Source organism: Ursus maritimus, unplaced genomic scaffold (assembly GCF_017311325.1).
Source record: "Ursus maritimus isolate PB19 unplaced genomic scaffold, ASM1731132v1 scaffold_35, whole genome shotgun sequence".
Taxonomy (NCBI): domain Eukaryota; kingdom Metazoa; phylum Chordata; class Mammalia; order Carnivora; family Ursidae; genus Ursus; species Ursus maritimus.
This window is the reverse complement of record NW_024426119.1, coordinates 21,928,606-21,953,463: the sequence shown is the minus strand read 5'-3', so window position 1 is coordinate 21,953,463 and position 24,858 is coordinate 21,928,606. Positions and strand designations below refer to the sequence as shown.

The following is a 24,858-nucleotide window of genomic DNA, read 5'->3' as shown; positions in this document are numbered from 1 at the left end:
TTTTTTTTTTTTTTAAAGCTATGCGGGATTGATAACACAGAACACTAAAAATAACAAAGTTATATTGTAAAGATATGCCCTGGAAAAACAAGAAAACCTATTTTTCCTGCCCTCCTGCTGAACTCTGCCCTCTTTGTCACTTAGACTGATGGAAAGGTCCAAGAAGCACAGAGGGCCCATGTCTAATTTCTGTATTTTCTGTTCCATACCTTCTTGTGCACAAGGAAGTATAGTAATTATTTTGTTTAAAGGATTCCTTCAGGCTATGGGGCTGTACTGAATAAAGCCACAGATATGCATTTTGAAGTCTGACTTGCCTAGTTCAAATCTCATTTGTCAGCTGTATAACTTTCCGTAGATTTCCTAGCCTCTGTTTCTTCACCTGTATAATAGGAATCATAATCATACTTGACAGTAGTGACAATGGTACTATTATGAGGATTAATGTGTAAAACACTTAGAACAGTGCTTGACACGTAGCAGGCACTTAGGTATTACTATCCTAAACTGTAACTTAAATATCCATGGATATGAAAGCCAATAAAGTTGTCCGTTTTATGTTGACAATGTAGGAATTTAAGCAGGACCGTATCTTACTGATTTTTGTGTTTCTACTGTCCATTCCTTCTGGCAAACAAGCCCTCCCTCATCACTCCAATAATTGAATATAAACAAGACAGAGCTGACTCAGGAGTTACTCCTGACATGCCCTCTCATTTAGTTCTGCTTCTTATGACTTCCTTGATGTTTTAACTTGTTTGTACCTGCTCTGCTTTCGGGGTACCCTCCTTTGCATTTGGCAGTCTGGCTCCAGAAGCAACTGCTTTACTTTTGGGACTGTCTTGTGCCGGACTTTACTCTGTGATGGACCTCCCTCTCTCGGTTTGATTATTCAGCCTTCCTCTTGTGGCTCACCAGCCAGGGAACATGATCAGATGTCCACAGCCTCTAGCAAGTGTCCCACATGTCACAGGACCTCAGTAGGAGGAATTAGATGTATGTGTGCTTGAATGAGATTGGGCTGTGTGGGGGGCCCAACCAACCTAAGGAGATGAAATAGGAAAATCAGGCAGCTTCATGACTCAAAAGGTATGTGTGTGTGTTGGGGGAGGGGTTCTCCAAATTGTAGACCACTCCATTTACCAATCCTGAGCAAAATTTTAGAAAACTTTTTATCTGCTTTAGTGGTTTTTAGGCACTTAGAGGGGAGGCAGGGGTCTCTAAGATGCAGCACAGATTCATTTAGAGAAAATAGAAAATCATGAGAGTCCAGGGAAAAGAACACACTGTATTTTTCAGCAGGACATTTGACAGAGTCTTGCAACATCCTCGAGAAATGTGGGTTTCGTAATGATGAAACTAAATAGTTAAATGACTGGTTTAAACAATCTTTTTTGACTCTTGATCATAAGTAAATGCTGATGAATGGAAGAATTTCAACCAGAAGGGCTTAATAGCCACCACACGACTCTTCCCTTGACATATTTGGATCAGCAGCTTATGGGTAATTTGGAGGTATACTGATAGAATACCAACCGAATCTTCAACTGATGGGCACTGGGAGGGATGAGGAATTCTCTGAGACATTCAGAAAATCTGGACAGGCCAAAGTCGAAGCCTGTATCTAATCAGGTAAAATTTAATACAAGTAACAGTATAGTTGTCAATTTTTAATCCCAAAAAATAAACTACAAAAGATAAAATGGGAAAAATATGACTTAACTGCCATCTCTGTGGATAGAGACTTTGGGCTTGGCTAAAAGCTTACCTGTGAATAAGAAGTAGAATGTCCTGCCCAAAAGCTAACTCTATCTTAAATCACATTAGACAAAGAATCTTGAGATTTGGCCAAAAATCTTCTATTTCGGCACCTGGGTGGCTCAGTCCGTTAAGCATCTGCCTTTGGCTCAGGTCATAATCCCAGGGTCCTGGGATTGAGTCCCTCATCCGGCTCCCTGCTCAGCAGGGAGTCTGCTTTTGTGAATCCCTCTACCCCTCCCCCTGCTCATGCTCTCTATTTCTTTCTCTCTCTCTCTCTCTCAAATAAATAAATAATCTTTAAAAGAAATCTATTTGTCCTGGGCTTTGGGCCTCAGCTTTTGGAATGTGTGCTTCAATATTATTTTCATCATCCTTTGACTTTAGCATGGTAAGTATTTATGTGTTTATACAGGTTATTATTTTTTTAAAGATTTTATTTATTTATTAGAGACACACACAAGTGGGGGGAGGGGCAGAGGGAGAAGCAGACTCCCGCCGAACAGGGAGCCTGATGCAGGACTTGATCCCTGGACTCTGGGATCATGACCTGAGCTGAAGGCAGATGCCTGACCAACTGAGCCACCCAGGCGCCCCTATAAAGGTTATTCTTATAGCTAATCAGTCAATAGTATCACTGATAAGAACAAAGTATGTAATTTGGATTGGCTTTTATTATATGAATATTCATTTTCAGATACAGGCAGGTGTTCTAGATACAATGAGTGAAAAATCTCTATATTATTTATTTGTTAAAATTCTACATAGGTATAAATGTGTACTAATTACTGGTAAGTAAAATGCTATAATAATTGCTGATTGTGAAAGGTTTATGTTCAAAACGAATTTAAAAATCAATTCAAAATAAAAATCATTAACTTTCAAGTAGATAAATAACTTGATAGTAACTACAAATATAGAGAATGCATTAGCTAGATAACTTAGGAAGGACAATAAATTTTTTTTTAGTCAACAAATGTTTATAAAAATTTAAACAATATGAGGAAGCATAAATAGAGGTTACATCACATTATAACTCTGTTCTTTGTGGAAGTGTTTGGTATAACCAGTGTTTATAATTTAAAACCACAGTTTAATTCTTACCTAATTCCATTTAGGACATGGATCTTGTTCATCCCCGTACATCACCCGAATTTGACTCTGTGTCTGTAGAAGAGTCTTACCAGCTGACAGTGCTGGGAAATTATTGTTCCTATACTACAATGTTAAACTTTACAATTTTAGCACTAATATTTTACATAATAATGTTAAAATAATTAACTTTTGCCGTAAAATTGAAGGTTTATTTGTGTATTCTAGAAGTTTATTCTTTGGTAGTGATATTTGTCAGCAACCTTGGCTTCAACGAAAATTTTCGTTCTCAGCCCATTTGGCTGAGGTGTATATTCAGCGCATCTCCAGTGAGGACCTCATAGGATATGAAAATAGGAGGAACAGCAAAATTAATTCCAGCTGATGACGTTAGGGAAGTTTGAGTGAGAAAAGAGGCATTTGAGATGGACAATGAAACATGAGGTTTCCGACAGAGGTGGGTGATAGGTAAGAACATTTCAAGCTTAACAATTTGCTTGGAGGGGCGCCTGGGTGGCACAGCGGTTAAGCGTCTGTCTTCGGCTCAGGGCATGATCCCGGCGTTATGGGATCGAGCCCCACATCAGGCTCTTCCACTATGAGCCTGCTTCTTCCTCTCCCACTCCCCCTGCTTGTGTTCCCTCTCTCGCTGGCTGTCTCTATCTCTGTCGAATAAATAAATAAAATCTTAAAAAAAAAAAAAGAGTTTGCTTGGAAAAAAAAAAAAGAGTTTGCTTGAATCCTTTCTGTAAAATTGTATGGTGTTTGTCTTCTCTGATTCCTACCTCCCACTTTAACCAACTCCAAGCTCCCGGAATGAAATCCTTACCTTTTAGTTTCAAGTTTACGTCTTCAGCTTAAGTTTTCTTAGCTCTCCCATAAAATACATGTTTAAAAAAGTACATAATATTTATGTACTTTTATCTTCTCCAGTACACTGGTTTGTATGCACATAAATATGTATATTTATATGTACAGATGTACATATTAAGTATGTATAATATTTATGTACTTATTATCAAGGACGTTATTTGCTGAAGGAACCCCTCACGCTGCTGGTGTTGATTTGCATATGCAAATCAGTGTGACATGCTTTATGAGTTACTCTGGCTGGAAGTTTAAAGATAACAGTAATTAGGGCTTACAGTATTAAGTAGAGTTAAGAGTCATTTTATCAATCACATTCACTCTAACCAAACCCCGAAAACTCGTCGGAACCCTACTCTGTCCCTTATTCAAATATTTTACTTAACAGTCTCAGATTTGTTCTAGGCAGTATCCTGAACGTGCTGTTTTCCATTATTCAAGGTGGGATTACATGTCGGCACCTGTGTCTACCTGACGTACTGACCCATGTGACTTCTCATTTTACGACCCAGGCAGATGGGCCAGCCTCCATTTGGGATGTGTCATACTCCTCCTGGAGAGAGAGAGGAAGCACCCTAGTGGGAAACACCAATGACTTTTTTTTTTTAAGATTTTATTTATTTGATAGAGAGAGATCACAGAGAGAGAGTGAGAGGGAGAAGCAGGCTCCCCACCAAGCAGGGAACCCGATGCGGGGCTCGATCCCAGGACCCTGAGATCATGACCTGAGCTGAAGGCAGATGCTTCACCGACTGAGCCACCCAGGCGCCCCAGAAACACCAAGGACCCTTAAAGCTTCCACTCTGAGCTGTCCTGTTGCCCCTTCCACTCACATCTCATTGGCCCAAATGAGGTCCATGTTTATAAACACTGAGATCACAGTATGACAGCATCTGTGTGAAGAAAGAAGGAAAAACACATTACCAGATCATAGCTGAGCCTGAAAAGGTCTACAGGAAGGCACTGTAAGTCACATGGCAGTGGGTAGGGCTGTTCTGTCCTGTAGAGGACAGCAAATATTTGGGGAAAGTATCTCAATCTTCCACAGGCCTTCAGTGGATTTATCTTTTCACTTATTTATATCAATCTAATTTTTAGGTTTTTCCTTTTTTTCTCTTTAAGAATGTATTTTGCTAATTGGACGCCAATAATGGCAACCCATAAAACATATTCTTTTTAAAAGAGAGCTCTTTCTCCATTTCAGGCTGAGCTTCACTGTGTCTTGTCCTGTGGAGCCAGCCCTCTCACAGCTGGTGTTTATATCTGCATAAGGTCGCTGGCTGGCATTTACAGGCAAACCTCTTGTTCTGTGTCCTAAATCGAGAAGAGGAAGGGGAGGGAAGGATTCAATATTCATATATTTACAAATATTTACTGAATCTCCAGCCAGTGTCAGGCACTGTTGCAGATGCTAAGGATAGAGGGGTAGACAACACAAAGTCCTCCGTGAGCTTACACTGAGTATACAAGCAAGATGATATTAGGTAGTGACAAGTGCTACGAAGACAGTAAGGAAAGGGGAGAAAGGCAAGGTAAGGTGACCGGAGGAGGTGACACTTGAGCAGAACCTTCATTAAAATGATGACATGAGCCATGACTATTTGGGAGGAAAACCATTCTCCTGTGTAGTGCAAAGATCTTGAAGTGGGAATATACTGGGCAGTATGGAGAAACCTCAAGGAAACCAGTGTACTGGAGAAGAGTGAGTGTGGTAGGATATTAAAAAGTCACACAAGAACGTGTAGGGGTGGAAACTTGGGGTTTTATTTGACATGTGTTGGGAGGCCATGAGTGATTTAGAGCAGGAAGGTGACATGATCTCATTTGTTTTTAAATCAGAAACTGCTAGTATAGAAAATAAATCATAGCAGAAGTGGAAGCAGTTAGGAAGGTTCTATTTTTTACAGTTTTACTCAATATTAGGATATTATTAACACTTCTGGTCCCATGTGTAGTATTTTTTATTTATTTTTGAAAGATTTATTTATTTTAGAGAGCATGAGGCGGGGAGGGGCAGAGGGAGAGGGAGAGAGAGAAACTTTAGCAGACTCTGTGGTCAGCGTGGAGCGCCACTCAGGATCTCACGACCCTGAGATCAAGACCTGAGCCAAAACTAAGAGTCAGCCATTTAACTGACTGTGCCACCCAGGTGTTCCCCGCCCCCCCCACCGTGTGTAATATTTAAATCACATGGGTTTCGGAGATTCATGTCTGCAAGACTCGTGGTTATAATACATTAATATTTGTCTGAGGAAAGGGGGAAAAACCCAGCACCAAATCACATTATTTTAGAAAAAGCAACTAAAAAAAGATTTAGACATTTGTTAGAAGAAATTTAAAATAAACAGCTTAGTTAAAAGAGAAAATACAAGGGCACCTGGGTGGCTCAGTTGGTTAAGTGTCCAACTCTTGATTTCAGTTCAAGTCATGATCTCAGGGATATGAGTTCGAGCTGTCGTGCTCCACGCTCAGCTCAGCATGGAGCCTGCTTGAGATTCTCTCTCTCTCCCCCTCTGCACCCACCCCCTCAAGCACACACATTCTCTCTCTCTAAAAAAAAAAAAAAGAGAGAGAGAGAGAATACATTGAAGGTATTCTTAACACCCCATATTGGAAGATCAGGGAGGAAGCCTGTCATAGACTATCAGACACTGAATTAAAAGTCCTTTAGTCCTAAAACAATAAACGAAACCTGGATGGCTGTGGTCCTCTGCTTTGCTTGTTCAGGAACTCCATTTTGTCAGTTTTTCCAGAAGTGATGCCCCACAGGTGTCACAGGAATTTATAAGACACTTGCTGGTAAGCCAAAATACCTGTATATTAATTAATAATGACATATAGATTCCTATCAAAGGAATCCAGATCAAATGAATCTCTCATCCAGTCAGAGTACAATGTCTCTGGACTGTGTTAGAGAATTTTTTTCATGTACAGTGGACACGGTCACAGATTGTCTTACTTTTAAGAATTTGATGAGATTTAAGAGACCCATCAGTCTGATCAACAGTGGAAAGCATGCTATTGAATCAGGATACCCGTGCTTTAATTTCTGGATCTCCAATTATGGTTGTGTGACCTTGCGCAAATCACTTAAATTTTCTGGGTCTTAGTTTCCTCATCTGTAGAAATGGAAGATATGAATATATTCTTTGTAGGGTTATTTTGAGGATTGGATGAAATATTATAAATGAAGTGCTGGTACAGTGTGTGGTGTGGGTTAAGTACTCAATATTAGTTGAACCTGAATTCTGTAGGAAGTTGCTCTCAGAAAGCTGCTATCTCCAAGAATACTGGAAATCGGTAAACACTAAAATGCTATAGAAAATTAGATGCAGTGGCTACTAGATTTAATGTTGATGGTCTCCTAAGAGTACTTGCAACCTAGAAGGGTTTTTTCCTTAAAAACTCCAAATCATCAGTGATTTTCATTTCAGGGATTAATGGGTACTAGTTGCATGAAATTCCAGGGTGTTTACTTTACCTAGGGTGCTTCCTGCTCTGAAGGGAAGATGTAAATGACAGGAGAGGTTTAACCATTAGTTGGTTTCCACACTAGGAGTAGCTGGAATGTACCTCAAGCAGGCATTTCGTCCTCTTCCTGGTTGCATTCTTCAAAGAAGGTGTATCAAAGCTGAGCATGACTCCTGGGAATGGTGTAGTCTTGAAGAGCAGGCCAGAAAAATTAGCAATGAGTGACTAAGGCAATGAATGGAAGGCCATTACGGTTCACTCTCCACAGAGCCCTGCAGAAAAGGCAGACAATCTCATAGGCCACTGTAGAATTGCCCTTTGAGGTGTTCCCACTCTCCTTGTCTTCCCGTCCAGGCTAGCCATCTGTCCCAGTCCCCTCCTCTGAGTAGCACTTCTGGTTTTTTCTCCCACTCATACTCACTCAGCTTTACCACCTGGTGTGGAGCTTGAAGCTGTAATGGGAAGATGGTTTGGGGCCAAAACTGTCTGGGAATATAGGGGCTATCGCTGCGACATCATCCCTGGTTGAATGCCCAAGGAAATCACTAAGGTCACTACGCCCTTGAGATGACATCTGCCTGATTTATGCCCCTTTTGTGCCTTTGCCTTTGTTTACTTTTCTATCACTTTTTCACGACGAGTTTAAGGGCTCAATGTTATGTCCTTGCATTAGCAAGCAAGGGTACAGTACAAGCCCTGCCTTGTGTACCTCTTTAGTAAAAGTCAAAGTAAAGAGAAAATCTATACCAAAGAGCCTCGAGTTGCTGTTTATAGCTCACAAAGGGTCGAGGGTAGATATTTCCTCTAGTAAAGATCACCCCGGCTGGAGTAAGGCTAACTATCCGCAGCTGCTTTCAACATCCTGCGGATTGCAAAGCCCATGGTGCCGCCCTCCGACTGGAACTACAACTCCCAGGATGCCCCCGCGACATGGGAGTGCGCACGCGCGTCCGTGGCGGAGGGGGAACCAGCCGCACCGACAGAGCGGTCGGGTTGGGGCAGCCGCGGGCGAGTGGATCGGGCAACTCCCAAGGAGGCAGACGCAGGCAGACGGGCGGGTGCTGGGAACCGAGGGATAGGCCATCTCCGCGGGTCTGTGAAGAAGGTCGGCGGCCTCAGCGGGTCCTAGTCAGGTAAGCCGAGCCTGGTGCTCTCCAGGAAGTCCGTCTGCGGGCGCAGGCAGGGAGTCGCACCGGCCATGGTGGCTGAGGAGGGAGAGGTTGCTGCTTTCCCGCTGCCGGCCCCGGTCTCCTAACCTACCGGTGTCTCTCGGGGAGCGGGGAGACATTGGGGGTTGGTTGGGGGAGGGCAGACGGGCCCGGGTGGGGGCCGTGGGGCGCGCTGGGCGTCGCCCGCGGTGGAGGCGCGCGAACCCCCGGTTGCTGATGAATCACTCGGGGGCCCGGCCTCCCCGAGTTCGGGACCGGCCCCTTCCCCTCCCGCCGAAGCCCGCGCCTGCAGAAGCTGGGCGAGCTCGCCGTGCCTATCCGCCCCTTCCACTCCACCGAGGCGTCGTTGGGGGACGATCCTCTTAAAAAGGTTTTCTCACCAAGACTCCTTCAAACGCTTCTGCTAGTTGAAAGTTAGAAGAAAAGGGGAAAAAAAACCCAACACCTTAGGTCACACCCTTTTGCGATAGGGGAGGGGGAGATTAAAATCTGGTTTGTCTTGGATTTGCCGGTTTTGATCTATATCCTCTGCCTTAAAATAAATTCCTGGCTCCTGTGCAGCACAGCTGTATCCAGCTGTGAAGTTTGTGTTGATTTGCTTTGAGGACGTGACTGGGTCGTTGTATTTTTGCTTATGAAGTTGGTGTGTTTCCTCTGCAAGCCTGCAATCTAATTACAAACAAATGGAAAACAGCCGATTTTCTTTTCTTTTTCCTTTTTTTATGTTTAGTTAAGAATCGCATTTCCAACTTGCCCTTGGCTTCTCTTAAAACCAAAAGTCGTCTGGTAATGAACATTGCAGTAAAACTTATCCCAGGAGGTCATACTTGAACAGGAAATAAGCCTGTGGAGATTTAAGTTAGTTATGTGCGGTCTCCCTTGGTTTGTAACATTTTCATGCAGCTCATGTTTCTTTTTCTGAGAATGCTTCAGATTAATTTTTTGGTAGATTAGGTTGATTAATTAATTGGTCTGTCAAAAAACATATTAGGCTTAGAAAAATAGTTTTGTCCAGCCTCATTTACTTTTGCTACTCTCTTCCTTCTAGTCCTTGGCATCTTTTACCCTATTGCTTCTTTCAGAGTTCGAAGTTATTATATTTAAAATCTCCTTCCTAACTCATTTCTAGGAAAGAAACAAAAAGAGAATTAAAATGTGAGACCCAGTATAGTCTGACTCTTTCAGCTTACTTTCCATCTGGTGAGGATTTCTAGTTTGCTCATCTTTATTTTTTTAAGTAGTCTCTGCACCTCACTTGGGGCTCGAATTCACAACCCGGAGATCAAGCATGGTGCGCTCTACTCAGCCAGCCGGGTGCCCAGAGTTTGTTACTAGGGACACCTGGGTGACTCAGTCGGTTAAGCATCTGCCTTCAGCTAAGGTCATTGCCCCTGGGTTCTGGGATCGAGCCCCCGCATGGGCTCCCTACTCGCGGGGAGCCTGCTTCTCTCTCTGCCCCTCCCCCTGCTCATACTCTCCCTCTCTCTCTCTCTCAAATCTTTTTGAAAAAAATTTTTTAAAAATGAGGTTATTAGACCAGATGACCCCAGATTATTCTAGCCCTAAATATCTCTGATTTTTAATATTCACTTATTTTATTCATTCAGGAAACATTGGCCACATTTGTCATTCCAAGCCCTGTGGTAAGCCTGAAGGAAGAAAAATGATTTTCTGAGGATGTTACTGTCCCAGTGCTCAATTTCTTTTAATCATTTTTTTTTATGACTAATTCTAAAGTTTTGTGGTCTACTCTCCAGGCCAGATTATTCTGCAGTTAATAACTTCACCTGAAGTTAAATACATAAAGTTAAATACGTGCAGGTCACATCCCATTACAATGATCAGTTTCACTCTAATCAGATTTTTCAAGTCTCAGCTACTGGCCCATTTAAATAAAACACAGGTTCAGTACAACAGAAAGGACTTGAAGGGTGTAGGGTGGTGCTTTTCAGACTAACTCAGGATCTTGTAAGTTTGAAGAAGGTCCCTAGAATCTGCATGTCACATAGGAATGCTGTAGTCTTTCCTACTTTAAGTATCAAGGGATGAGAGATGTTTGAAGGTGTTTATAATGACCAGTGTGATTGCTGTGCTATTAGATACATAGCAATGGCTTTTCCCAACTCTCAATTTTTATAAAGATCCGTTCATTCTAATAAAATAATTGCCATCACAAATTTTTTCTGTTCTTTCTCCGTTTTGTCTCCTCCCTCCTTTCTCTTTGCTTTGTCCTCTCATTTTTTTTTTCTGTCATCTTCTTCCACCTTCAACTGTTTTCATTCCCGTTAATTCAGTAATTCACTAGTTCAACAAGTATGTGTTTTGCCCCATCCTGTACAAGGCACTATCTTAGGCTCATGGTGAATACAGACGTATAAAACATGGTTTTTGCTTGGGAGCTTACTTTCTCCGATATTAGGCACCATGTACTTGTTTATAGCTCAGAGCACTACTATAAGAGCCATGTGTAGAGAATAAAAGCTTGCAGTAGGTATTCAGGAGCGATCTTTTACAGTTGTGGGGTGGGAAACAGTGGAATCATCTTTTTTTCCCCACTCATTGGTCATCACTGTCCCCCCAACACCCACCCCCGCCCTCCAGGCTATACTCTCTATACTGTTTTGAGTATGTGACCAATCTACATAGAATACGGTACAGTTTTGTAAATTTATTTATTTGGAACCTGGGGTGAGCTGGCTATGTGAAAATCAATTAGCAGTATCATAGGGAGAGTGAGAGGCAGTGGGGATAAAAATATACCGGGAGAGACCAAAAGAGGGAGAGGAAAAGATGAAGAAGAGAAAGACGAAAGAGGACCTAGTGAAACCGGAGAAAAGGGCTCAGTGGGTTTTCAGGTGTCAGTCTGATATACTAATATGTATTACTAATGTAATAAGTCTTGTTATTTAGGCATGTTATTTTTTTTTAAAGATCCTAGCTGGCAAACTATTCATGCTTTTCAATTGTTCTTAAATTTAAATATGTATGGGCTCTGTCTTGATTAAAATAGTTGAGGAGGGCATTATTTTCTAGGCTGTCATAGTGGCTAAAGCATTATTGTTCTCCTGTCAGTGACTTTCCTTGAAGACATTTGAGTTATATGTCTTATTTATTCTCATTGTTTTAAAAAAAAGATGTTATTCTTTTAAGTAATCTCTACACCCAATGTGAGGCCTGAACCTGCAACCCCAAGATGAAAAGTCATGCTCCACCCACTGAGCCAGCCAGGTGCCCCCACTTATACTCATTTTTATAGCAGACCCACAGAACTATAAATCACAACTATAAAATCATATTGAGAAGAAAATGCTATAGAAAACAGAAGAGTCTGCTGGACTTCTAACAGTCCTTTAGGTACATTTTGAAATTGTGAAGCATCAAACTAAATTTGCTATTTATGAAAAAGTAAACATGAACACGTTCTACTATCTATGTCTGTAATCCATTAGGTTATTTGCAGTAATGAAGGAACAGAAATGTGAATTATTCAGAGTGGCAAATAATTGAAAATGTAGGTGTCTGTTATGTCATATTCTAGAATTTCATTTGAAACAAAATGATTAACATATCTTGAAGCAAAGTGCTACTTTGTATTTTTATTGAGGTATAATTAACATTCAATAAAATGCACGTATGTTAAGTGACCAGTTCAAGGAGTTCTAACAACTTTATACACTGTAACTTCTACCGGAATAAGATAGAAAACATTTTTATCACCGTAGAAAGTTCCCTCATGCCCCTTTCTAGTCATTTCCTCACTCGCTGTCCTCCACTGGAGGCAACCACTTTGTACTTCGTATTTCTGACACCATAGATTTGTTTTGCTTAGTCTTGGACTTGACATAAATGGAGTCATACAGTAATATATGCTTTTTTGTGTGTCTGGCTTCTTTCATGTAATACAGTGTTTTTGAGGTTGATCTGTGTTATATTGGTGGTTGGTACTTTTTTTTAAAGATTTTATTTGAGAGAAAGAGTATAAGCAAGGGGAGGGGCAGAGGGAAAGGGACAAGCAGACTCAGCGCAGGGCTTGGCAGGGGGCTCAGGGCTCAGAGGAAGGTTGGGGCGGGGGCTCAATCCCAGGATCTTGAGATCATGACCTGAGTCAAAGTTAGATTGCTTAAGGGACTGAGCCACCCAGGCACCCCAGTTGGTACATTTGTATTGAGGAATAGTATTCCATTGTATGAATATAGCCTAATTTCTTTATCTGTTTTATTTTTGATGGATGTTTGGTTTTTTTCCAAGATTGGGTTATTAGAAATAAAGTTGTTATGAGCATTTCCTTTACAAGTCTCTTGTGGATAGATGTTTTCATTTTTCTTGATAAATACCTAGGAGTGGAATTACTGAGTCATAGGGTAGATGTATGTTTAACTACTAAAAAACTGCCGCACAGTTCTCCAAAATGGTTTATATATGAGTTCCAGTTGCTTCACATTTTTAATGTTGCTGAATTTTAGTGCTATCAGTCTTTTTTATTTTAGCCACATTAGAAGCTGTAAAGTGGTACCTCATTATGGTTTTAATTTTTTTTTTTTTTAAGATTTTATTTGTCAGAGAAAGAGAGAGCGTGCAAGCACAAGCAGGGGGTGCGGCAGGCAGAGAGAGGGAGAAACAGGCTCCCCACGGAGCAAGGAGCCCTCCCTATGCAGGACTCCATCCCAGGACCCAGGGATCATTACCTGAGCCAAAGGCAGCTGCTTAACAGACTGAGCCACCCAGGTGTCCCTTAGTTTGTAGTTTTTTTTGACGATTAAGGATATTGAAAGCTTTACTCTGTAGTAATTGGCTTCTCTTATAAAGTATCTGTTAAAGTTTTTGGTTATTTTTTCACTGGCTGGTTCATTGTTTAATTGTTGTTTGTAGGAGTTCTTTATATATTGTGAGTACACGTCCTTTTCAGATATACAATATTTTTTACCCAGTCTGTGGCTTTTCTATTCTTGATGTTGTGATGAGAAGAAATTTTTAATTTTTATAAAGCCCATTTTATCAGTTTTTAACTTTATGGTTAGTGTTTTTTGTGCCTATCCGTAAGGTTGCAAAGATACTCTCTATTTTTTCCCCCAAAGCATTCTTTTTCTAGGTTTTACATTTAGGTCTGTGATCCATTTCAAATTAATTTTTCTGTTAAGATGGGAGGTAGGAGTTAGGTTCATTTTCCCTCCATACAGATATGTAGTTGTTCCAGCAACATAGTTAAACAGTTTTGCCTTTCTCCGTTAGATGGACTTGGTATGTTAATTGAAAATCAATAGAGCTACTTTTTATTTTCATTGTGCTTCTGTTTTTAGTTTAAGCATGGACCTATATCTTTAAAAACAAAAGGAAAAAACAACAAACTTTTATGCATTTCTTCCAGACTGCATCTACCCTGAGATTGATCCAGAGCTGGTTACTTTATGTTTTCTGATGCAGGAATGCCAGTAATGAATTTGAATTTGAAATGGCTTTCCTGTGGGTTGAGGTAATGGAGGCAACCTCAGTTTCAGTAGTACTGGCACCCTGCCCATAAGCCAGGCTGATACTGGGGAGAAAGATTCAAGCCCAGAGAGATCACCTAGGACTCTATTAGAGCAAGCTGTATTTTCTTGTTTATTGATTTGGTGAAAATAGATATAAATCTGTATAATCCATGTGTTTTAGTTTCCATCTTTCTATTACACTACAGTCAGTCCAGTCCTGTCCTTTGTGCCACACAATTCGTGAATTTGTCTTGGAACAAGTTCTAAGACGGGTTGGTTATTTTTTCTCCCAGATTTTATTGACTGATAACACAATACAATATTATTTTTTAAAGAATGTCACCTCAACTGTGAGGTAGGAAAGATGTTGGGATTTGAAGCTGATGGCCAAGAAAGAATTGTTGAGATGTCTTTGGTGCAAGTTTTATTAAAGCATGGGGACAGAACTTGTGGGCAGGAAGAGCTGCACTGGGGTCATGAGGAGTGGCCCATTATATACTTTCAGGTTGGGAAGGGGCTAGAGATGGGGAAGTCTCTTAAGGAATTTTGGAAGCAAGGTTTCCAGGACCTTGATGGGGCTCGCTATTGTTAGGAAAAGGTTATTTATTACTGTGTAATAAACCTTAGTCATGAAACCCTTCAGATGTGTATCAGTGGGTTATATGCTTGGCGGGGGGGATAACTGCCAACATATATCTTGGGGGGGTAGAGATAAAGGAAGTTTCCAAAGGAACTTGCATACCCTACAGGATTCTGGGGGTCCAGCTAAGATGCTTTTAGCCCCTAGCAAAGCATTAACATCCCAGGCAGCTGAGTTCTAGAGGAATGTCACTCTGCCTGTCTCAGGGACTTGTCGATGGGCTTCAGGTAGTAAGGAAATTTAGTTTTTCCTTTGTCTTTGTTTCCCACACCAAACTATTACTCCAGTGTAACTGTTTTAATTTTTCCTCATTTCCTTCCAGGCTTTGTTCATCCATATACATATTTTTATATGGGTGTAATCATGGCGTAGCTGTTCTTTTCTGTTCAGACACTGAGCGATTATCAGTAAACGCTGTGTCCTACATGTGTGTCATCCTCATGAGTAAAGAGAAAACTGGACACGGAGAAAAGACCAGTTAGGGGACTTATCAGTGGGGAATCTTGAATCCAAAGCTTCAGTAAAATAGAAGCAAAGTTAATATTCTCAAAGACAGGTTACGTTTCTATGGAAATGCAGGACAGCTCTGGTTTCCTTATTTTCTCTCTTTAATATGTAACAGCTTTATTGAAATTCAGACACCATCCAATTCACCCATTGAAAGAGTACCAGTCAGTGAATTTTAGTATATTCAAAGTTGAGTCCATTTTAGAACATTTTCATCACGCCAAAAAAGAAACCCCTTACTCATTAGCAGTTGCTGCCAGCTTTCCCCAGCCTCTCCCGTCCCCCCCACCCACCCCAGACAACCATTAATCTGCTTTCTGTCTCTATGGGGTTGCCTATTCTGGACATTTAATCAAAATGGAATCATACAGTATATAGTCTTCTGTGACTGATTTCTTTTGCCCTTATACTCTCAATAGTTTGAGAATCATTGAACTACAGACAATTAACTTTCCTTCACAGATGTGCACACTTTTTGACTTGTAAAGATATACACTCCCTCAGGTACATATGCGCAAACACCTACACTTACTCACTAAAGAACACAAACACACCAAGACAAGCTTGCAAACCAAGGTACCTGATACACAGAGATAACCCTTTCCAAATAAACAGCTTCCTGTCAGAGCATATCTAAGCAACTAATATCACTCCAAGTGCACGTAAGCAAATGCAGTTCCTGAACTGTGTGAGAAAAATGGATGAAAACATGGCAAGTGGGAGAAAATGAGGGCTCGGGACAAGGGCGAATGAGAGTGTGATGGCAGGTTGAATTTATTTATTCTCCGGGTGTTTAAGACAGTTCTTAGAGCTTTTAGTTAAGTTCTAACCAGAAGCAACAGTCTGGCATTTACATATTTAATATGCATATAGGCATACAGGTAGAATCTTGGAGTTCCTGAGCCTATTGCATAGCAGTCCCTTTGAGCAGGAGGTTATTAATTATTATTATAAGGTAAGGGATATCCCTATGGAAAACTATAACCAACAAAATATTTTGGCTCCCTGGGCGTGGTGTTACCTTTTCGATGAAGAGTCATTATGGAATATTTCTTTGATATGCATATGGTGAAAAGAGAGGAGGCCCCTCAAATGTATACGTTGTAAGTTGGGCATCTATTCAGGCAGCCCTTATGCTGGGGCAGGTATGGCAAAATCTGAAATAACCCCAAGATTTATTTTTGTTCATGGTGAGTGATTATTAACCCAAGTTGGTATTCTTAAAGAACTCTTTCTTTGTTTCCTCTTTAATATTGCCACTGGAGTGTTATACCCTGCATAGTGGGAGTGTGGGAGTAGGTGGGGGTGGAATGGGGGTGGAGCAGAATGCTTAGATTGGCAGACGTCAATAAATCTGTGATTATTTGAAAGTCAAACACGTATTTTCACCTCTGCAAGGCCTTGTTAGTCATCAGCACCTTTACACCTCCCTTCGCTTTGCTACTTTGAGTCCCCATTATTATTCCTCTTTTTCAAACAATCTTTCTTTTTTTTTTTTAGCATATAGTGTATTATTAGTTTCAGAAGTAGAGTTTAGTGATTCATCAGTTGCATTTAACACCTAGTGCTCATTTCATCAAGTGCCCTCCTTAATGCCCACCACCCTCTTACTCCATCCCCCACCCACCGCCCCTCTAGCAACCCTGTTTGTTCTCTATAGTTAAGTCTCTTATGGTTTGTCTCTGATTTCGTCTTATTTTATTTTTCCCTCACTTCCCCTATGAGCCTCTGTTTTGTTTCTTAAATTCCACATGAGCGAAATCATATGATAATTTTCTTTCTCTGATTAACTTATTTTGCTTAGCGTAATAACCTCTAGTTCCATCCATGTCATTGCAAATGGTAAGATTTCATGGTTTTTTTGATGGCTGAGAAATATATATATATATATAGAGAGAGAGAGTTTTGATGGCTGAGAAATATATATATTGAGTTTTGATGGCTGAGTATATATGTAAAAATATATACATGCCTGCCACATCTTCTTTATCCCTTCAACTGTTGATGGACATCTGGGCTCTTTCCGTAGTTTGGCTATTCAAACAATCTGTCTGCTCTCCTAAGACATGGTACTACATCCCAGGTGAACTCCTGGGTGTAGTTTGCTCTTCAGGGAGTAGCTCTTGTTACTGTATTCAGCCCCTTAGCCTTCCCCCCCTGCCATATCCTCTTTTCTTTTTGTCTCTTCCCACTGGCAAAACCTTAGTTCTGGCGTGTATCTCCTTTTGAGTAGGATACCAGGGAAGCCTCTTCAAAGAAATGTTGTTTGAACTGTCCCTGAAAGATGTGAAAGGATTTGAACACGAGAAAAGGGGAAAAGGTATAACGAACAGTGTGATCTGAGGGTTGGAGGCGGAAAAGCAAGGAACAGTGCTACTCAGGCCAGAATACAGGGTGTGTGAAGATCACTCCTTCCCTTTTACTTTTCTTCCTCTCCTTTTGCTGGCTCCATTCCTGTTCCTTCCCCACCCCTGGCATGTACTTTGATCTCTTTGCTTAGTATATACTTCTCCTCCTGTCTAGCTATATCTGTCCTTCCATGACCACCCACAGTGATCTCTGAACTTTTGTTGCACTATTTACCAGTCCCATTCTTTTATCAGTTAATTTTATATTGCTTTGATTTTTTAAAAAATAGTTTATGTACGTCTCATTTTTCCAAATAGAGTGTATCTCGGAATACGACCCACTTAAGCTAGCCTTCCAGAAAGTATGGGGACAGGGCTGGGAGTTGTAGTGGATTGTTGTTAAGACAGCTGAGCTCCCTTACAGCTGGGTTCTCAGCTGGAACCCAGAGCAGGCACTTGGAAAGCCCCTGTACTCCCTCCTCTGCCTGTAGCTTGCAAAGACTCTCTTCAGCTTCCTTTGGTCCCTCTGCTCCATTGTAGGACATTAATTTAGATTTTTAAGAACACCGTGCATTACAGTATTTACCTGTCTTGACTACTGAGGTTTTTTTTGGCACCCTCTTAAATCTTTTTTTTTAATAATATTTTTTATTATATTATGTTAGTCTCCGTACAGTACATCCCTAGTTTTTGATGTAAAGTTCCATGATTCATTACTTGCGTGTAACACCCAGTGCACCATGCAATACGTGCCCTCCTTACTACCCATCAACGGCCTATCCCATTCCCCCACCCCCCTCCCCTCTGAAGCCCTCCGTTTGTTTCCCAGAGTCCATAGTCTCTCATGGTTCATTCCCCCTTCTGTTTACCCCCCCTTCCTTCTTCCATTTCTTCTCTTACCGATCTTCCTACTTCTTATGTTCCATAGATGAGTGAAACCATATGATAATTGTCTTTCTCTGCTTTATTTATTTCGCTTAGCATTATCTCCTCCAGTCCCGTCCATGTTGCAGCAAATGTTGAGAAATTGTTCTTTTTGATGGCTGAGTAATATTCCATTGTATATATGGACCACATCTTCTTAATCCAGTCAACTGTTGAAGGGCATCTCGGCTCCTTCCACGATTTACCTATTGTGGACAATGCTGCTATGAACATTGGGGCACCCTCTTAAATCTTGCACGCAAGGCAAGTGCCTTTCTCCCTCACCCTAGCCCCAGCTCCATCCTCTCCTTTTTGGACTGGTTTTCTCTGCTTTCTCTTGGCTTTTGCTTTCCCCTTAGTTTCAGTATAAATGTAACTTAAACTTGCTGTAATGCTGCCCCCAGACCCAATCACATGTGATCTCTCAATTTAGGTTTTGTTTCCTAGCTTTCCATATTCTTGGTGAAGAATTGGATTATCTCTCCTGCTTAGGCTAGGGATATCCCTTGCACCAAATATCTGTGAGGGAGGGGACAATGATGGTTGCTTGGGCTGTATACTAAACAGGACCTGGGGTAAGGTTGGTCCCAGACAAGGGGTTTAGGGTTGGTCATCGCCAGACATGCTTGTTTTGGTACCTGTGGTCAGAGGTAAGTGATGTGCCTTTGCTTTTTTGTATCTGCACTGCATCTAGCGGATTAACAGCTAAAAAGTAGGTGTGTCTCTTATTTAGTATCTGTTTATTGCTATGATTCTCTGACCTTTGGCCATTAGAATTAACTTTGGACATAACAGACTAATCAGAGCAATATTTTTATTTTATTTTTTTATTTTTTAAAAATATTTTTTATTAATTTGAGAGAGAGCACAAGCAGGGGGAGTGACAGGCAGAGGGAGAAGCAGACTCCCTGCAGAGCAAGGAGCCCACACGGGGCTCCATCCCAGGACCCTGGGATCATGACCTGAGCCAAAGGCAGACGCTCAACCTACTGAGCCACCCAGGTGACCCCAGAACATTATTTTTAATATTTAATATGAATTACTGAAATTTGTTTTATCATCATTTGAATGATTTCTAATTTTAGAACAAATTATTTTTTACTTTTTTTAATTAACTATTTTTTAAACATTTTTGAAATTTATTTTTTAGTTCAGAAAGAAAAGGGAAATAGAGTGTTGATAATCAATTGAATAAAAAGTGATAATAGGTCTTTATTGACTCTGACTCCTGGCCCTGTTAGAATGTGGTTAAATCAGGTACTCCCATCATTGATCTCAAAGCTTGCTGATCCCCCACTTATTTTATTATACACTTATTTAGTGTCTATTATGTTGCAGGCACTATGATGGTATGATAATATAAATAATAATATGAAATAATTATATAAAATATAAAATGCAGAAGTGGCTGCCTTTAAAGTGCTCACAGCTTATGGAGGAAACATATTACACAACTGATTATAATATGGTGAGATAAATTTTGTTAGAAATGTAGGCAAGGTGGTGACTTGGCACCCCTCTTCTGTTCTCTTTGTATAGATACATCTCTCACTTTTGTGTATTCTTTATTTTAGCCTTCGTCTCTCTTATCCAGTCTCTGCAATTAACTGTCTTATATGGTTCACAGCATAGTAATATCTCATTTACCTAATATGAACTAATGAAGTATTCCTTAAAAATGAACTTTGAGAATAATAATGACTTTATTAGCTAACATTTAGTGAACACTTGCTGTGTGTCAAGAACTATTCTAAGTGATTTATTTGTATTAATTCATCTGATGAATTAATATATCAGCCCCATGAGATAGGTACTATTATTATTTTTGTTTTACAGATGAGAAAACAGAGGGACAAAAATTTGTCCAAGGTTACAAATTGAAATCTTTGTGGGAAGATTGAAATCTTTTTAAAATCTACTTTAAATGTAATTTTTTGTAAAATGTATTATGTTTTTCCTGATCTTCTTTTTCATCCTGATAAGTGTACTATTTAATTCCCATCATCCATTTCAACCATCCCCCCACCCCCTACCCACCACCCCTCTGGAAACCATCTGTTCCCACCAGCATGGTAGAATACAGCCCCCATCTGGGAGATTTAATTGTTGCAAATGGCAAGATTTCATTCTTTTATATGGCTGAATAATATTCCATTGTATACCACATCTTTTTTTTTTTTTAATAAAAGATTTTATTTATTTATTTGACAGAGATAGAGACAGCCAGCGAGAGAGGGAACACAAGCAGGGGGAGTGGGAGAGGAAGAAGCAGGCTCATAGCGGAGGAGCCTGATGTGGGGCTCGATCCCAGAACGCCGGGATCACGCCCTGAGCGGAAGGCAGGCGCCCAACCACTGTGCCACCCAGGCGCCCCACATCTTTTTTATCCATTCATCTGTTGCTGGACACTTGGACTGCTTCCATATCAATATTTCTGTATCCTTTGGCTAAATACCTAGTAGTTCAATTGCTGAGTTGTAGGGTAGTTCTGTTTTTAACTTTTTGAGGAACCTCCATAGTGTTTCCACTGTGGCTGCATGCATTCCCACCAGCAGTGCAGGATGGTTCCTTTTTCTCCACATCCTCACAACACTTGTTTCTTGTGTTTTTTTTTTATTTTAGCTGTTCTGACAGGTGTGAGGAGATATCTCATTGTAGTTTTAATTTGCATTTCCCTGGTGATGAGTGATGTTGAGCATCTTTTCATGTGTCTGTTGGCCATCTGTATGTCTTCTTTGGAGAAATGTCTGTTCATGTTCTTCTGCCCATTTTTTAATTGGATTGTTTGTTAATTTGGGGTGTTGAGTTGTATCAGTTCCTTATATATTTTGGGTACTAACTCTTTATTGGATATATCTTTTGCAAATATCTTCTTCTAGTCAGTAGGTTGCCTTTCAGTTTTGTTGATTGTTTCCTTTGCTGTGCAGAAACTTTTTATTTTGATGTCTCAATAGTTTATTTTTGCTTTTGTTTCCCTTGCCTCCGGAGACATATCTAGAAAAGTGTTGCTGCAGCTGATGTCAGAGAAATTACTGCCTGTGCTCTCTTCAAGGATTTTAATGGTTTCAGGTCTTTAATCCATTTTGAGTTTATTTTGTGTACGTGAAAGAAAGTAGTCCAGTGTCATTTTTTTCGCTTGTAGCTGTCCAATTTTCCCAGCACCATTTGTTGATGACTGATCTTAAATGGAATCCTTCAAACTTAATTTAACCAAGATGATTTGGAGGACACAGAATTTAGAATTCATTGTGTGTGTTGGGTATTATTCTGTGCTATTGACTTGCCTTCTGAGGTTGTTGACGTTTATAGGCTGTTGGTAATTGCATTAAATTGTTCCACACTTTTGTGTTTTAGTTATTTTATAGTTTGTCCTTCTCTTTTGCCTCCAGCTGTGGCTTCTTGTTGCCAGTTACTGTCACTTCAGTAATTTGTTTCTGTTAATGTGTGGTGTGCTGTAACATAAAAGTAAAACCATGGTAGAAAGTGAGTATTTTATAGAGGCAATGTGATATAGTGTAGCATGGATATACCAAAAAGCATGGATTTTGAGGTCAGGTTCAAATCTCACATCCACTGTTGAGAAAGAAGTTATATATCCTTGGGCAGGCACTTTATTGTCTGAGCCTCAGTTTCTTCATTTATGAAATGGGGATGGTAATATTTTGCAGAATTAGTATGAAGAGATGTATATGGTAAAGTACCTGGCATCGAATAGGTATGCAGATAAAAGATGATTCTCCCCCCCCCATTATATCAGAATATGGCATATGGCTTCCTTGTTAATTTGAGAAACTCAGGTAAATGAAAGAAGTATGTTTTTAAGACGTAAGATAAAGGCAGTCTTACTCTAGCACTTAAAAATATTATTTTTCAGTTTGTATGGTAATTGTTAATTTGAGAAATATTATCCTGGACTTTTGTTTTGGGTGATCGCAGCAACCTCCTCTTCTTCCCTGCATTAAATTGCCTTTACTTTTGTGTGGCTCTCTCGATTCCCCTTGTTTGCTATTACAAGAAAACTGTCCATCAGCCCCTTTTAAAAGAACCCGTGCCTCAGCAAACCTTATGACCCTGAGGGCAGTCAGCCAAGCTTCCTGGCCAATAGCCATGATTTCTAAGACTTCCCTTATTTCATCAGTTCTGCTTTTTTTNTTTTTTTTAGACTTTCCTTTTTTTATCAGTTCTTTTTTTTTTTTTTTTTTTTTTTTTTTTTTACTATCATCAGTCCTAAATATTAGTTTTTCTTTTCCTCCCCACTTCCTTCCATTTCTCTGTTCCCAGAAACTATTCCCATTAGCCGTCTGGTCCTCATTATTTCAGTAGTTTTATGTGGTTTGATTTTTATAGTATGTGTATATGTATTTTTCAGAGATTATATTTTTGTAGTTTTCATTATTTATGGGGAACTCTTCTGTCTTAGTATCATGAAAAATTTCAGTTTTTGTACCAGAGGTTTTTTGCCTTCTGTCTTAAAACCCCAATAAAAACCCGTGATACCCTTTCCTTACTGGACTGTTGAATGCTTCACCACCTGCAGATACTCCAGCTCAAGTTACCAAATCTGTTTTAAACAATGTTAGTGAGGCATAATTTACATACCATAAAATCCATCCATTTTAAGTGTATGGTTCGGTAATACCAAATAACTTTTCCTATCAGAAACTCTTCGGTGCTCTCTTTGGTCTAGAAGATGATAGTCAGCTTGCCCTTTTCCCTTTTTGTTCCCCAGATCACTTAGATGGGATGTGTGGTTGTTGCTCCTGGCTGCCATGTGCTTACTCACAGGTCCCGCATCTGTTGGTTATTGCTTCAGTTATTCATTCTGAATATTACAGTAACTTGTTCAGAATGAGGTTCTCTTGGGACTCAGGGTCAACGTTGGGGTGGGGGTAGTGCCATTTTCTTGAAGAATGGCTCCTTTTTGCCTGTTAACTGACGGAACTCATTCTGTCTTCATATTCTCCACTTGAGGAGAATTATACCCTGACTCCAGGGTCTACAATCTCTTGGAGTGGTTCTCTAGTCTCCGTCTTCCCTTTGAGACATCAGGACACATTATGCATATTGTAGGTGTGTGCCTTTTCAAACATTATAACTGCTTTTCCATATTAGTCTGAAAGTTAATTTAATTGCTGTAGCAAAGCTTGGTATGTCCCCAGTCTCCTGAAATTAGAGTAAAACAGGTAGTATCTCTAAAAGTCACAAGTGTGCTATTTCTTTGAAGGTGTATGAAATGTCTTCACCATGTAGGAGTGAGGCATGGTCTGGAGGAGCATGCATTCATACCAGTCAGGGCACCAGACACCTGCGTCAGTGGCAAGTACTGGGCTAAATGGTGTGGATGCACCCTGAGCGTTGTTGACCGTCAGAGTAGAAAAGAGACCAGGTAGGGTTGGAAGAGCTAGGAAGGGTTTTGGAGAGGGTGGACTTGAGCTAGTGTTTGAAGGGTGTGCAGAATTTGGATAGAACGGAGAAGTGAAATTTGAGGATGGGGTAGGGAGGATTGTTGAAGAGAAGTACACACCACTGTGGGAAACAAATGAGGCAAAGGGGTGGTGCAGTGAACTTATTTGTGAGACCCTGAGGAAGCCAGCCAGGTTAGAGCAGAGGGAGGATTCCTGGTAATTCTGAGTGAAAGTAGGAAGGTGGAATTTTATCAAAATCACCTGAAAAACTGTCAAAATACAAACACCTAACAAATCAAAAATTCTAAGCAAAGGAATGAAATGTAAAAGCCCTATTACAGGAGGCATGGTTAGGTAGGTGACTGTAAGCAAGATCATCAGAGCAGGAAAGCAAGAGCTTGGAGTCAAGCTAGGAGTTTGCTTGTCCCTGGGGGAGAGGGTTTGGTAAAGCATTGTTTTCACTTCCTCTCTTTATAAGGCTCCAGAAATTTCATTAGGTATTGGAATTGTTCCTGAGAAGGGGAGGGGTCCAAAAACACAAGGCTTTGAAGGCCTGAGCAGAACTTCAGAAAAGTTGGTTATTTCTCTTGCTGTTTCTTTAGGATGTTTTTTCCTTTTCCCCAAAACTCTCTTTAAATGGTGTTACTATTGGTCTCATAGATTGTTAGGTTTTTTCTTAATTAACATTCTGAAATTCTTTTACTAGGACTGTGATGGCTAATGCTTTTTTATTGTTTTGCTCTTCCACCATAGTATTTTTGCTATTCCTGGATGTACCATGCATATTTCAAAAGTCAAAGACAATGTTTGTTACTGTTTTTTCCATATACAGCATCACGATGCGACAAATGATAGGTTTGTTCTTTAAAAATAAAATAAATGCATATGAAACATAACTCAAAAGAGACCACTGGATGGAGATTATATATATATATATATAGAGAGAGAGAGAGAGAGACACTCTCCCTGTGTCCTTAGCTTTCCAGTTTGTCTTTGGTTCTTGTGAATCTTTCCAGAGTGATTCCCAAGGCACCTATTTTTAAAAGTTGAGTGATCATAGACTCTTAGATCTGGAAGGATCTTAGGAGTCATTTGTTAACCCTTACAGCTTGCTTTCTTTTCTTCTCTTTTCTTTCTTTCATTTTTTTTTTTTTTTATAGATTTTATTTATTTGAGAGAGCACAAGCAGGGGGAGGGGTAGAGGGAGAA

At 40.3% G+C, this 24,858-nt stretch overlaps 1 protein-coding gene and 1 long non-coding RNA gene across 2 annotated transcripts in view; one reads left to right on the top strand and one right to left on the bottom strand.

Annotated features, from left to right (window-relative positions):
* Window positions 1-4,369: 4,369 nt before the first annotated feature.
* On the bottom strand, window positions 4,370-8,304 carry LOC103676750. Its single transcript, XR_572201.2, has 3 exons — window positions 8,166-8,304; window positions 7,291-7,460; window positions 4,370-4,610 (listed from the first exon to the last, which is right to left on the bottom strand). It is a non-coding gene; the product is annotated as an uncharacterized LOC103676750 (long non-coding RNA).
* Window positions 8,112-24,858, top strand: part of TMOD3 (tropomodulin 3) — a 78,294-nt gene continuing 61,547 nt past the window's right edge. Inside the window, exon 1 of the mRNA XM_008705973.2 lies at window positions 8,112-8,321. The gene's annotated coding sequence lies outside the window, so the exon portion shown is untranslated. The remainder of the gene's footprint in view (window positions 8,322-24,858) is intronic.